The following is a 13,787-nucleotide window of genomic DNA, read 5'->3' as shown; positions in this document are numbered from 1 at the left end:
TTTTTATTGTGATAAGTCACATATAACGACTTTAAAAATAGCTATAGAGACCATCTCCCCAATGTCAATCTACAGAAGAATTAGCATTAAAAAAAAAACCAGGCTAACAGTAATTCAAAACACATGATCATTAATTCATATAGCCTATAATGACAGTGCATTTTCACTTCAGTTTACACAATATAAAGATTGTCCACACACCAAAAAAGGCACAAGTAGCCTACAACACAGAGATATTGTCATGAAAAGTGGAACATTCAACTTTGTGCTTTCTGTATACCCTGTTGCAATGCACATTTCTACCGAGAACAAAGAACTGTTTTTGGTGTGCCATTGAAACAGTTTAGCTTCTGTCCCTCTCCTCGCCCCAACCTGGGCTAGAACTAGGGACCATCTGCACACATCGACAACAGCCACCCTCGAAGCATCGTTACCCATCGCGCCACAAAAGCCGCGGCCTTTGCAGAGCAAGGAGAACAACCACTTCAAGGTCTCAGAGCGAGTGACGTCACCGATTGAAACGCTATTAGCGCGCACCACCGCTAACTAGCTAAGCCATTTCACATCGGTTACACCATTTATAAAAAAATCCATGTTTTTCTGGTTCTGATGTTAACATTGCTGAATATATTGGTATCAGGACCACTAAGTCGAACATACTGCATCTCCCTCATATTTACTTCAAGCAGGTGAACGTCTATAATAAGAAAAATAAACCCCAAAAGTTTGGTTATTTTTTATAAAGAGGCCAGTGTTGATAACGGTTCTGCAGTGTCGTGATCTATCTATTGCACATTGAGGCAGCTATGCTTCAGCTGCCGCACACAGATCAACCAGTATCAGAGTCCTAAAAAAAAAGAACATTTTAACCCCTGAAATTAAAACGATACATTAACAGTCATAATCTCTTGACGTATAGTAACAACAGTTTTAGGTTCACTGCCCTTCAGGCTACTCCCTCTAGTTTCAGGACCCAGCCTTGCTCCGGGGAAACTGGCCTGTGTTTAGGCATGAGTACCACCAGTCCTGTTGGTGTCGTTGATACCCACCTCAGAGGTACGGACGGGTTGTCAAGTATAGTGAACTGAGAAGAGAGACAATCATATTCAGTTAGCATAAAGGTGCTGTCTGTTACATCTTTGTACCTTATTGGACAACATCCACACTATATCTTCTTTGGGGCGGCAGGTAGCCTGGTGGTTAGAGCAGGTAGCCTAGTGGTTAGAGCAGGTAGCCTGGTGGTTAGAGCAGGTAGCCTGGTGGTTAGAGCAGGTAGCCTGGTGGTTAGAGCAGGTAGCCTGGTGGTTAGAGCAGGTAGCCTGACGGTTAGAGAAGGTAGCCTGGCGGTTAGAGAAGGTAGCCTGGCGGTTAGAGAAGGACAGCCTGGCGGTTAGAGCAGGTAACCTGGCGGTTAGAGAAGGTAGCCTGGCGGTTAGAGCAGGTAGCCTGGCGGTTAGAGCAGGTAGCCTGGCGGTAGGAGAAGGTAGCCTGGCGGTTAGAGCAAGGTAGCCTGGCGGTTAGAGCAGGTAGCCTGGCGGTTAGAGCAGGTAGCCTAGCGGATATATATATATACAGTCTCATGACTTGTTTTAAGATTTAGGATGACAGTTTTCCACTAGATGGCAGTAAAAGCCCAGTCTGTTGTAATTCAAGATATTACAATAAAGAAGTAATTTGACTCAAGCCTCTCCAAGTTGTATCAATTATTTCATGTTTCAGTTTAGAAATCAATGTATTAGTTCCCAGGTCATTTTTTAATCCATAATCCCAATATAGACTGCTCTAGGTATAATATTTCTACAGCCTTCTAATCAGACAGATAAAAGATTATGACCATCTGAAATGTTATCACACCTCAGGACATTACTGCATTACAAGTCTGGTCCAGTCACCCTTCATTATTACCAGTCTGGTCCAGTCACCCTTCATTATTACCAGTCTGGTCCCGTCACCCTTCATTATTACCAGTCTGGTCCAGTCACCCTTCATTATTACCAGTCTGGTCCAGTCACCCTTCATTATTACCAGTCTGGTCCCGTCACCCTTCATTATTACCAGTCTGGTCCAGTCACCCTTCATTATTACCAGTCTGGTCCCGTCACCCTTCATTATTACCAGTCTGGTCCAGTCACCCTTCATTATTACCAGTCTGGTCCAGTCACCCTTCATTATTACCAGTCTGGTCCAGTCACCCTTCATTATTACCAGTCTGGTCCAGTCACCCTTCATTATTACCAGTCTGGTCCCGTCACCCTTCATTATTACCAGTCTGGTCCAATCACCCTTCATTATTACCAGTCTGGTCCAGTCACCCTTCATTATTACCAGTCTGGTCCAATCACCCTTCATTATTACCAGTCTGGTCCCGTCACCCTTCATTATTACCAGTCTGGTCCCATCACCCTTCATTATTACCAGTCTGGTCCCGTCACCCTTCATTATTACCAGTCTGGTCCAGTCACCCTTCATTATTACCAGTCTGGTCCAGTCACCCTTCATTATTACCAGTCTGGTCCAATCACCCTTCATTATTACCAGTCTGGTCCAGTCACCCTTCATTATTACCAGTCTGGTCCAGTCACCCTTCATTATTACCAGTCTGGTCCAGTCACCCTTCATTATTACCAGTCTGGTCCAATCACCCTTCATTATTACCAGTCTGGTCCAGTCACCCTTCATTATTACCAGTCTGGTCCAATCACCCTTCATTATTACCAGTCTGGTCCCGTCACCCTTCATTATTACCAGTCTGGTCCAGTCACCTTCATTATTACCAGTCTGGTCCAGTCACCCTTCATTATTACCAGTCTGGTCCCATCACCCTTCATTATTACCAGTCTGGTCCCATCACCCTTCATTATTACCAGTCTGGTCCAATCACCCTTCATTATTACCAGTCTGGTCCCATTACCCTTCATTATTACCAGTCTGGTCCCGTCACCCTTCATTATTACCAGTCTGGTCCAGTCACCCTTCATTATTACCAGTCTGGTCCAGTCACCCTTCATTATTACCAGTCTGGTCCAGTCACCCTTCATTATTACCAGTCTGGTCCCATCACCCTTCATTATTACCAGTCTGGTCCAATCACCCTTCATTATTACCAGTCTGGTCCCGTCACCCTTCATTATTACCAGTCTGGTCCAGTCACCCTTCATTATTACCAGTCTGGTCCCGTCACCCTTCATTATTACCAGTCTGGTCCCGTCACCCTTCATTATTACCAGTCTGGTCCAGTCACCCTTCATTATTACCAGTCTGGTCCCGTCACCCTTCATTATTACCAGTCTGGTCCCGTCACCCTTCATTATTACCAGTCTGGTCCAGTCACCCTTCATTAATACCAGTCTGGTCCAGTCACCCTTCATTATTACCAGTCTGGTCCCGTCACCCTTCATTATTACCAGTCTGGTCCAGTCACCCTTCATTATTACCAGTCTGGTCCCATCACCCTTCATTATTACCAGTCTGGTCCCATCACCCTTCATTATTACCAGTCTGGTCCAGTCACCCTTCATTATTACCAGTCTGGTCCCGTCACCCTTCATTATAACCAGTCTGGTCCCGTCACCCTTCATTATTACCAGTCTGGTCCAGTCACCCTTCATTATTACCAGTCTGGTCCAGTCACCCTTCATTATTACCAGTCTGGTCCAGTCACCCTTCATTATTACCAGTCTGGTCCAGTCACCCTTGATTATTACCAGTCTGGTCCAGTCACCCTTCATTATTACCAGTCTGGTCCACTCACCCTTCATTATTACCAGTCTGGTCCAATCACCCTTCATTATTACCAGTCTGGTCCAATCACCCTTCATTATTACCAGTCTGGTCCCGTCACCCTTCATTATTACCAGTCTGGTCCAATCACCCTTCATTATTACCAGTCTGGTCCAGTCACCCTTCATTATTACCAGTCTGGTCCAATCACCCTTCATTATTACCAGTCTGGTCCCGTCACCCTTCATTATTACCAGTCTGGTCCCGTCACCCTTCATTATTACCAGTCTGGTCCCGTCACCCTTCATTATTACCAGTCTGGTCCAGTCACCCTTCATTATTACCAGTCTGGTCCAGTCACCCTTCATTATTACCAGTCTGGTCCAGTCACCCTTCATTATTACCAGTCTGGTCCAGTCACCCTTCATTATTACCAGTCTGGTCCAGTCACCCTTCATTATTACCAGTCTGGTCCAGTCACCCTTCATTATTACCAGTCTGGTCCAGTCACCCTTCATTATTGCCTCCTACCAGACTGTATTGTCTCCTACCAGACTGTATTGTATTGTCTCCCACCAGACTGTATTGTATTGTCTCCTACAAGACTGTATTGTATTGTCTCCTACCAGACTGTATTGTATTGTCTCCTACCAGACTGTATTGTATTGCCTCCTACCAGACTGTATTGTATTGTCTCCTACCAGACTGTATTGTATTGTCTCCTACCAGACTGTATTGTATTGCCTCTTACCAGACTGTATTGTATTGTCTCCTACCAGACTGTATTGTATTGTCTCCTACCAGACTGTATTTTATTGTCTCCCACCAGACTGTATTGTATTGTCTCCTACCAGACTGTATTGTATTGTCTCCTACCAGACTGTATTGTATTGTCTCCTACCAGACTGTATTGTATTGTCTCCTACCAGACTGTATTGTATTGTCTCCTACCAGACTGTATTGTATTGCCTCCTACCAGACTGTATTGTATTGCCTCTTACCAGACTGTATTGTATTGCCTCTTACCAGACTGTATTGTATTGTCTCCTACCAGACTGTATTGTATTGTCTCCTACCAGACTGTATTGTATTGCCTCTTACCAGACTGTATTGTATTGCCTCTTACCAGACTGTATTGTATTGTCTCCCACCAGACTGTATTGTATTGTCTCCTACCAGACTGTATTGTATTGCCTCTTACCAGACTGTATTGTATTGTCTCCTACCAGACTGTATTTTATTGTCTCCCACCAGACTGTATTGTATTGTCTCCTACCAGACTGTATTGTATTGCCTCTTACCAGACTGTATTGTATTGCCTCTTACCAGACTGTATTGTATTGTCTCCTACCAGACTGTATTGTATTGTCTCCTACCAGACTGTATTGTATTGTCTCCTACCAGACTGTATTGTATTGCCTCTTACCAGACTGTATTGTATTGCCTCCTACCAGACTGTATTGTATTGTCTCCCACCAGACTGTATTGTATTGTCTCCTACCAGACTGTATTGTATTGTCTCCTACCAGACTGTATTGTATTGTCTCCTACCAGACTGTATTGTATTGTCTCCTACCAGACTGTATTGTATTGTCTCCTACCAGACTGTATTGTATTGTCTCCCACCAGACTGTATTGTATTGTATTTGGAGGAGGGTTTGGAGGAGTAGATGGCCTCTCCGTTGACCCCCAGCCAGGCCCCCCCCCCCCCCCATGTCCCTCAGCCTCTCCTCAAAGAGAGGGGAGATCATACCGTCCTCCATGGGTCCTATGTTCAGCAGATAGTTACCACCCAGGGCCACCACATACACCATGTCCTGATGAAACAACGAGAGATCAGGGGATGTTTACTCCGAGACACAGGCAGAGTCCACCAGACACACTAACGAGACATGATAAAGAGGACCGGTGTCAATAAACAGAAGTTTACCCAGTTAGTGAAAACTCAGTTCATGTAATAAAGATGGATAGCATCATTCATCACTGTGCAGGTACCTGTCTTTATGTCAAGTGTTTTTTTTTTTTTACCCAGCACCTGCAAGTTATTGGATGTGTACACTAAGTTTGAAACTAGTACAAACTCAGTTTACACAAGCAGTAGCTAACCACACACACACACACACACACACGCGCGTTCTTCAAAACAGCTGGGAACTCGGAAATGTCCGACTTCCGAGCGTTCAAAACAACTAGGAACAGAGAACAAAACGAGCTCCGACTGGGAAAAATAGTTTTGAACGGTCATCCAATTCCAACTCGGGTTTCTTTCTAAAGCTCCGACTTTCCGACCTGAAAGATGACTGAAATCGTGATTTGATCTCGTATAATCACAGAGTTGCCAGTTATTTTGAACGTGGCATTCGCCCCCAGTTGTGTTCGTCCCACGGTAGGACTTCCCTTCCTGTGACCCCTGACCTCTATGATGGTGGGCAGGTCCATCAGCTCGATGAGCTTCGTGTTTCTACGGTAACCCCAGGAGCGGTTGTCGACGGGCCCGCCGGGCAGAGAGCCTGGAGTAAACCTGGAAGAGGAAACATCCCACTGGTTTGGTTACGGCACTAGACAGGCAACAATGAAACATGGCTGCAAGTCTGATATGCTACCAACTTATATATATCCTACTTAAGTCGAGGTAAATTTCACAAAATCCAAACTCCACCTAAACAGAGGACAAGGGGGAGTTATAACCACACTGCTAATAACTAATCAGAGGACAAGGTGGAGTTATAACCATACTGCTAATAACTAATCAGAGGACAAGGGGGAGTTATAACCACACTGCTAATAACTAATCAGAGGACTAGGTGGAGTTATAACCACACTGCTAATAACTAATCAGAGGTCAAGGTGGAGTTATAACCATACTGATCAGAGGACAAGGTGGAGTTATAACCATACTGCTAATAACTAATCAGAGGACTAGGTGGAGTTATAACCATACTGATCAGAGGACAAGGAGTTATAACCATACTAATCAGAGGACAAGGTGGAGTTATAACCATACTGATCAGAGGACAAGGAGTTATAACCATACTAATCAGAGGACAAGGTGGAGTTATAACCATACTGATCAGAGGACTAGGTGGAGTTATAACCATACTAATCAGAGGTCAAGGTGGAGTTATAACCATACTGATCAGAGGACAAGGGGAGTTATAACCACACTGATCAGAGGGCAAGGTGGAGTTATAACCATACTGATCAGAGGTCTAGGTGGAGTTATAACCATACTGATCAGAGGTCAAGGTGGAGTTATAACCACACTGCTAATAACTAATCAGAGGACAAGGAGGAGTTATAACCATACTGATCAGAGGACAAGGAGGAGTTATAACCATACTGATCAGAGGACAAGGTGGAGTTATAACCATACTGCTAATAACTAATCAGAGGACAAGGTGGAGTTATAACCATACTGATCAGAGGACAAGGAGGAGTTATAACCATACTGATCAGAGGACAAGGAGGAGTTATAACCATACTGATCAGAGGACAAGGTGGAGTTATAACCATACTGCTTATAACTGATCAGAGGACAAGGGGGAGTTATAACCATACTGCTAATAACTAATCAGAGGACTAGGTGGAGTTATAACCACACTGCTAATAACTAATCAGAGGACTAGGTGGAGTTATAACCATACTGCTAATAACTGATCAGAGGACAAGGTGGAGTTATAACCATACTGATCAGAGGACAAGGTGGAGTTATAACCATACTGATCAGAGGACAAGGTGGAGTTATAACCATACTGATCAGAGGACAAGGTGGAGTTATAACCATACTGCTAATAACTGATCAGAGGTCAAGGTGGAGTTATAACCATACTGATCAGAGGACAAGGTGGAGTTATAACCATACTGATCAGAGGACAAGGTGGAGTTATAACCACACTGCTAATAACTGATCAGAGGACAAGGGGGAGTTATAACCATACTGCTAATAACTAATCAGAGGACAAGGTGGAGTTATAACCATACTGCTAATAACTAATCAGAGGACAAGGGGGAGTTATAATCATACTGCTAATAACTAATCAGAGGACAAGGGGAGTTATAACCATACTGCTAATAACTAATCAGAGGACAAGGGGGAGTTATAACCACACTGATCAGAGATGCATGCTCTTATTCTCCATGGACTTCACAGTGTCCCAGAACTTTTTTGAGTTTGTATTACAGGATGCAAATTTCTGTTTGAAAAAGCTAGCCTTTGCTTTCCTAACTGCCTGTGTATATTGGTTCCTAACTTCCCTGAAAAGTTGCATATCACGGTGGCTATTCGATGCTAATGCAGAACGCCACAGGATGTTTTTGTGCTGGTCAAGTGCAGTCAGGTCTGGAGTGAAACCAAGGACTATATCTATTCCTGGTTCTACATTTTTTGAGTGGGGCATGCTTATTTAAGATGGTGAGGAAAGTACTTTTAAAGAATGACCAGGCATCCTCTACTGATGGGATGAGGTCAATGTCATTCCAGGATACCCGGCCAGGTCGATTAGAAAGACCTGCTCGCAGAAGTGTTTTAGGGAGCATTTGACAGTGATGAGGGGTGGACGTTTGACTGCAGAGCCATTACGGATGCAAGCAATGAGGCAGTGATCGCTGAGATCTTGGTTGAAAACAGCAGAGGTGTATTTGGAGGGCGAGTTGGTTAGGATGATATCTATGAGGGTGCCCGTGTTTACGGATTTGGGGTTGTACCTGGTAGGTTCATTGATAATTTGTGTGAGATTGAGGGCATCAAGCTTAGATTGTAGGATGGCCGGGGTGTTAAGCATGTTAAGCATTATATCTGTCCTTGGAGTTGGTCATTTTAGCCTTTTTGAAATCTGGATTGGCTATCCCCGGCATCAGAACAATTTAAGAGTATATGCATTGATTTTAATTGACGATTATATCTGGTACCATCCCCAAGGTTTGGAAGGTCGACCCGTGTACTCCAACCCTAACAAAGGTTGTGACCCTTGTGACCTAAATAATTATTGCCCTATTTCTAAACTTTCTTGCCTAGCTAAAATATGAACAATCCTTGATTCATTCTTAGATAAGATACATTTTACATTTTAGCAGACACTCGTATCCAGAGTGACTTACAGTAGTGAATGCATACATTTCATGAATTATTATTATTTATTTTTTTACTGGTCCCCCATGGGAATCGAACCCACAACCCTGGCGTTGCAAACACCGTGCTCTACCAACTGAGCCACAGGGAAGACAGGGAACATCTTTCTTATCTTTGAAATGTATTCTAAATGTATACCTACAGTACCAGTCAAACGTTTGGACACACCTACTCATTCTAGGGTTTTTCTTAATTTTTTTTTATTACTATTTTTCTAAATTGTAGAATAATAGTGAAGACATCAAAACTATGAAATAACACATATGGAATCAACAAAGTGGAAGATTCTCGATTAGAAGTAACGTAACGTTAGCTGGACACCTGCTCGTCGAACATCTCATTACAAAATCTTGGGCATTAATATGGAGTTGGTCCCCCCTTTGCTGCTATAACAGCCTCCAGTCTTCTGGGAAGGATTTCCACTAGATGTTGGAACATTGTTGTCGGGGACTTGCTTCCATTCAGCCACAAGAGCATTAGTGAGGTCGGGCACTGATGTTGGGCGATTAGGCCCTGGCTCGCAGTCGGCGTTCCAATTCATCCCAAAGGTGCTCGATGGTGTTGAGGTCAGGGCTCTGCGCAGGCCAGTCAAGTTCTTCCACACTGATCTCAACAAACCATTTTTGTATGGACCACGCTTTGTGGACGGGGGGGCATTGTCATGCTGAAACAGGAAAGACCCTTACCCAAACTGTTGCCACAAAGTTGGAAGCACAGAATCGTCTAGAATGTCACTGTAGCGTTAAGATTTCCCTTCACTGGAACTAAGGGGCCTGAACCATGAAAAACAGCCCCAGACCATTATTACTCCTCCACCAAACTTTACAGTTGGCACTATGCATTGGGGCAGGTAGCGTTCTCCTGGCATCCGCCAAACCCAGATTCGTCTGTCAGACTGCCAGATGGTGAAGCGTGATTCATCACTCCAGAGAACGTGTTTCCACTGCTCCAGAGTCCAATGGCGGCGAGCTTTACACTAATCCAACCGACACTTGGCATTGCGCATGGTGATCTTAGGCTTGTGTGCGGCTGCTCGGCCATGGAAACCCATTTCATGAAGCTCCTGACGAACAGTTATTGTGCTGACGTTGCTTGCAGAGGCAGTTTGGAACTCGATAGCGAGTTTTGCACCGAGGACAGACAATTTTACGCATTACGCGCTTCAGCACTTTGAGGTCCCATTCTGTGAGCTTATGTGGCCTAGCACTTCGTGGCTGAGTCCTTGTTGCTCCTAGACGTTTCAACTTCCCAATAACAGCACTTACAGTTGACCGGAGCAGGTCTAGCAGAGCCGAAATTTGATGAACTGACTTGTTGGAAAGGTGGCATCCTATGACGGTGCCACGTTGAAAGTCACTGAGCTCTTCATTTAAGACCATTCTACTGCCAATGTGTGTCTATGGAGATTGCATGGCTGTGTGCTCAATTTTATACACCTGTCAGCAACGGTATGGCTAGAAAAAGCAGAATCCAATCTAGCTATCTTTAAGATACAAACTGTCAATCAATTTAGCCTATGCCATGGTAGTCACTGCTAGACTTGTAGCTATCATCATCAGAGTAAACATGTTTTGTCTCTTCATTCTATCTTTGACTGACGTTAGCAAATAAAAGTAACTCAATCTGGTAGCCATCTTTTCCACCCTTGTCTGGAAACCACTCCATTACGAATAGAATTGTCTATATAGCTACACAATCGGTGTACAGACGAATGTCTATAAATTGTCTATGGTTGGTTAGTTGGTTCTCAGTTGGCTAGCAATCTTGCTGCCAATTTAGCTAACAGCAAGCTGACAATATTGAAATGTCCATGTTAGGTATGCTAACCTAGCCAGTCTAATAGAGATCAATACAATTAGTGGGGGGGTTAAATTCAAATCAAATCATAGTTTGTCACGTGCATCGAATACAACAGGTGTAGACCTTACAGTGAAATGCTTACTTACCAACAGTGCGATTTTTAAGTAAAAAATAGGTTTAGGTGAACAATAGATAAGTAAAGAAATAAATACAACAGTAAAAAGACAGTGAAAATAACAGCAGCGAGGCTATAAACAGTAGAGGCTATATACAGTAGAGGCTATATACAGTAGAGAGGCTATATACAGTAGAGGCTATATACAGTAGAGGCTATATACAGTAGAGAGGCTATATACAGTAGAGGCTATATACAGTAGAGGCTATATACAGTAGAGAGGCTATATACAGTAGAGAGGCTATATACAGTAGAGGCTATATACAGTAGAGAGGCTATATACAGTAGAGAGGCTATATACAGTAGAGAGGCTATATACAGTAGAGATGCTATATACAGTAGAGGCTATATACAGTAGAGAGGCTATATACAGTAGAGAGGCTATATACAGTAGAGAGGCTATATACAGTAGAGGCTATATACAGTAGAGGCTATATACAGTAGAGAGGCTATATACAGTAGAGAGGCTATATACAGTAGAGAGGTTATATACAGTAGAGAGGCTATATACAGTAGCGAGGCTATATACAGTAGCGAGGCTATATACAGTAGAGAGGCTATATACAGTAGAGAGGCTATATACAGGCATCGGTTAGTCAGGCTGATTGAGGTAGTATGTACATGTAGGTATGGTTAAAGTGACTATGCATATATGATAAACAGAGAGTAGCAGCAGCGTAAAAAATAGGTTGGGGGGGACAATGCAAATAGTCCGGGTAGCCATTTTGATTACTTGTTCAAGATGTACTGGGCCGTACGCACTACCCTCTGCAGTGCCTTGCGGTCGGAGGCCGAGCAGTTGCCGTACCAGGCAGTGATGCAACCAGTCAGGATGCTCCGATGGGGGCCTCCCGGGTGGCGCAGTGGTCTAAGGCACTGCATTGCGGTGCTAGCTGTGCCACTAGAGATTCTGGGTTTGAGTCCAGGCTCTGTCGCAGCCGGCCGCGACCGGGAGACTCATGGGGCGGCGCACAATTGGCCCAGCGTCGTCCGGGTTAGGGAGGGTTTGGCCAGCAGGGATGTCCTTGTCTCATCGTGCACTAGCGACTTCTGTGGCAGGCCGGTGCGCAGTGCACGCTGACACAGTCGCCAGGTGTACGGTGTTTCCTCCGACACGTTGGTGCGGTTGGCTTCTGGGTTGGATGTGCGTTGTGTCAAGAAGCAGTGCGGCTTGGTTGGGTTGTGTTTCGGAGGACGCATGGCTCTCGACCTTTCCCTCTCCCGAGTCTCATCGCTGCAACTCCCGTACGGACAAGACTGTAACTACCAATTGGATACCACGAAATTGGGGAGAAAAAAGGGGTAAAAAGATGCAGATGTTGCCTGTAATCCATGGCTTCTGGTTGGGGTATGTACGTACAGTCACTGTGGTGAAGACGTCCTCGATGCACTTATTGATAAAGCCAGTGACTGATGTGGTGTACTCCTCAATGCCATCGGAAGAATCCCGGAACATATTCCAGTCTGTGGTAGCAAAACAGTCCTGTAGTTTAGCATCTGCTTCATCTGACCACTTTTTTATAGACCGAGTCACTGGTGCTTCCTGCTTTAATCTTTGCTTGTAAGCAGGAATCAGGAGGATAAAATTGTGGTCAGATTTACCAAATGGAGGGTGAGGGAGAGCTTTGTATGCATCTCTGTGTGTGGAGTACAGGTGATCTAGAATTGTTTTCCCCCTGGTTGCGCATTTAACACGTTGATAGAAATGAGTTAAAACTGATTTAAGTTTCCCTGCATTAAAATCCCCGGCCACTAGGAGCGCCGCCTCTGGGTGAGCGGTTTCCTGTTTGCTTATTTCCTTATACAGCTGACTGAGTGCGGTCTTAGTGCCGGCATCCATCTGTGGTGGTAAATAAATAGCCACGAAAAGTATAGCTGAAAACTCTCTTGGCAAATAGTGTGGTCTACAGTTCATCATAAGATACTCTACTTTCAGGCGAGCAAAATCTTCATTAGATTTCGTGCACCAGCTGTTGTTTACAAATACGCAGACCCTCCCCCCTCGTCTTACCGGAGTGTGCTGTTCTATCTAGCCGGTGCAGCATATATCCCGCTAGCTGAATATCCATGTCATCACTCAGCCACGATTCTGTGAAACATAAGATGTTACAGTTTCTGATGTCCCGCTGGTAGGATATTCGTGATCGTACCTCGTCTAATTCATTGTCCAATGATTGCACGTTGGCAAGTAATATTGACGGTAATGGCAGCTTTCCCACTCGCCTTCTGCGGATCCTTACGAGGCACCCCGCCCTGTGTCCTCTATACCTGAGTCTCCTTCTCTTGCCAATGACGGGGATTTTGGGTGTTTGGAGAATGTCCTGTGCGTCCTGCTTGTTGGAAGAAAAAAATCTTAGTCTAATCCGAGGTGAATGATCGCTGTCCTGATATCCAGAAGCTCTTTTTTGTGGCAGAAACATTATGTACAAAATAAATTACAAATAACACGAGAAAAAAAACACATAATAGCACAATTGGTTAGGCGCCGTAACACTGCTGCCATTTCTTCCAGAGCCATTTGTGTATTGTTGTGTTGTTGTGTTTTGTTGTAGGTGGTATATAATCTGATTCCAACCCTAAAATCTGCATAAAGGTGAACGTAATTTGGCAAAACATATTTACAAGCTGACAGCTAAGATAACTAAATTCATATTCAGCATGGCATAAACATGAATTGGTTTGTGTTATGGGGTTACACAGGTGGTTAAAAAGGTAGCCTGAGGACCAGAGTACCTTCCCAAACCATATCATCAATTTAGTCTAACCCTTTTCTCACTGTAAAACGCAGGTTATCTGGAGTCCTTCCACAGGCCCTGCTGAAAAATACCCAAAAGAGGTGTCATTTTGGGTACACAAGCATGAGGGAGGAGACCAGTGGCAGTTCGGTGATGTTTAAGATGAGCATGGCCTTATTTCTATTACAGCATATTGGATGATAGTCAACAATATTCAGCTCAATGTAGC

This window comes from Salmo salar, chromosome ssa27, assembly GCF_905237065.1.
Source record: "Salmo salar chromosome ssa27, Ssal_v3.1, whole genome shotgun sequence".
Taxonomy (NCBI): Eukaryota; Metazoa; Chordata; class Actinopteri; order Salmoniformes; family Salmonidae; genus Salmo; species Salmo salar.
This window is presented reverse-complemented; position numbering follows the sequence as displayed.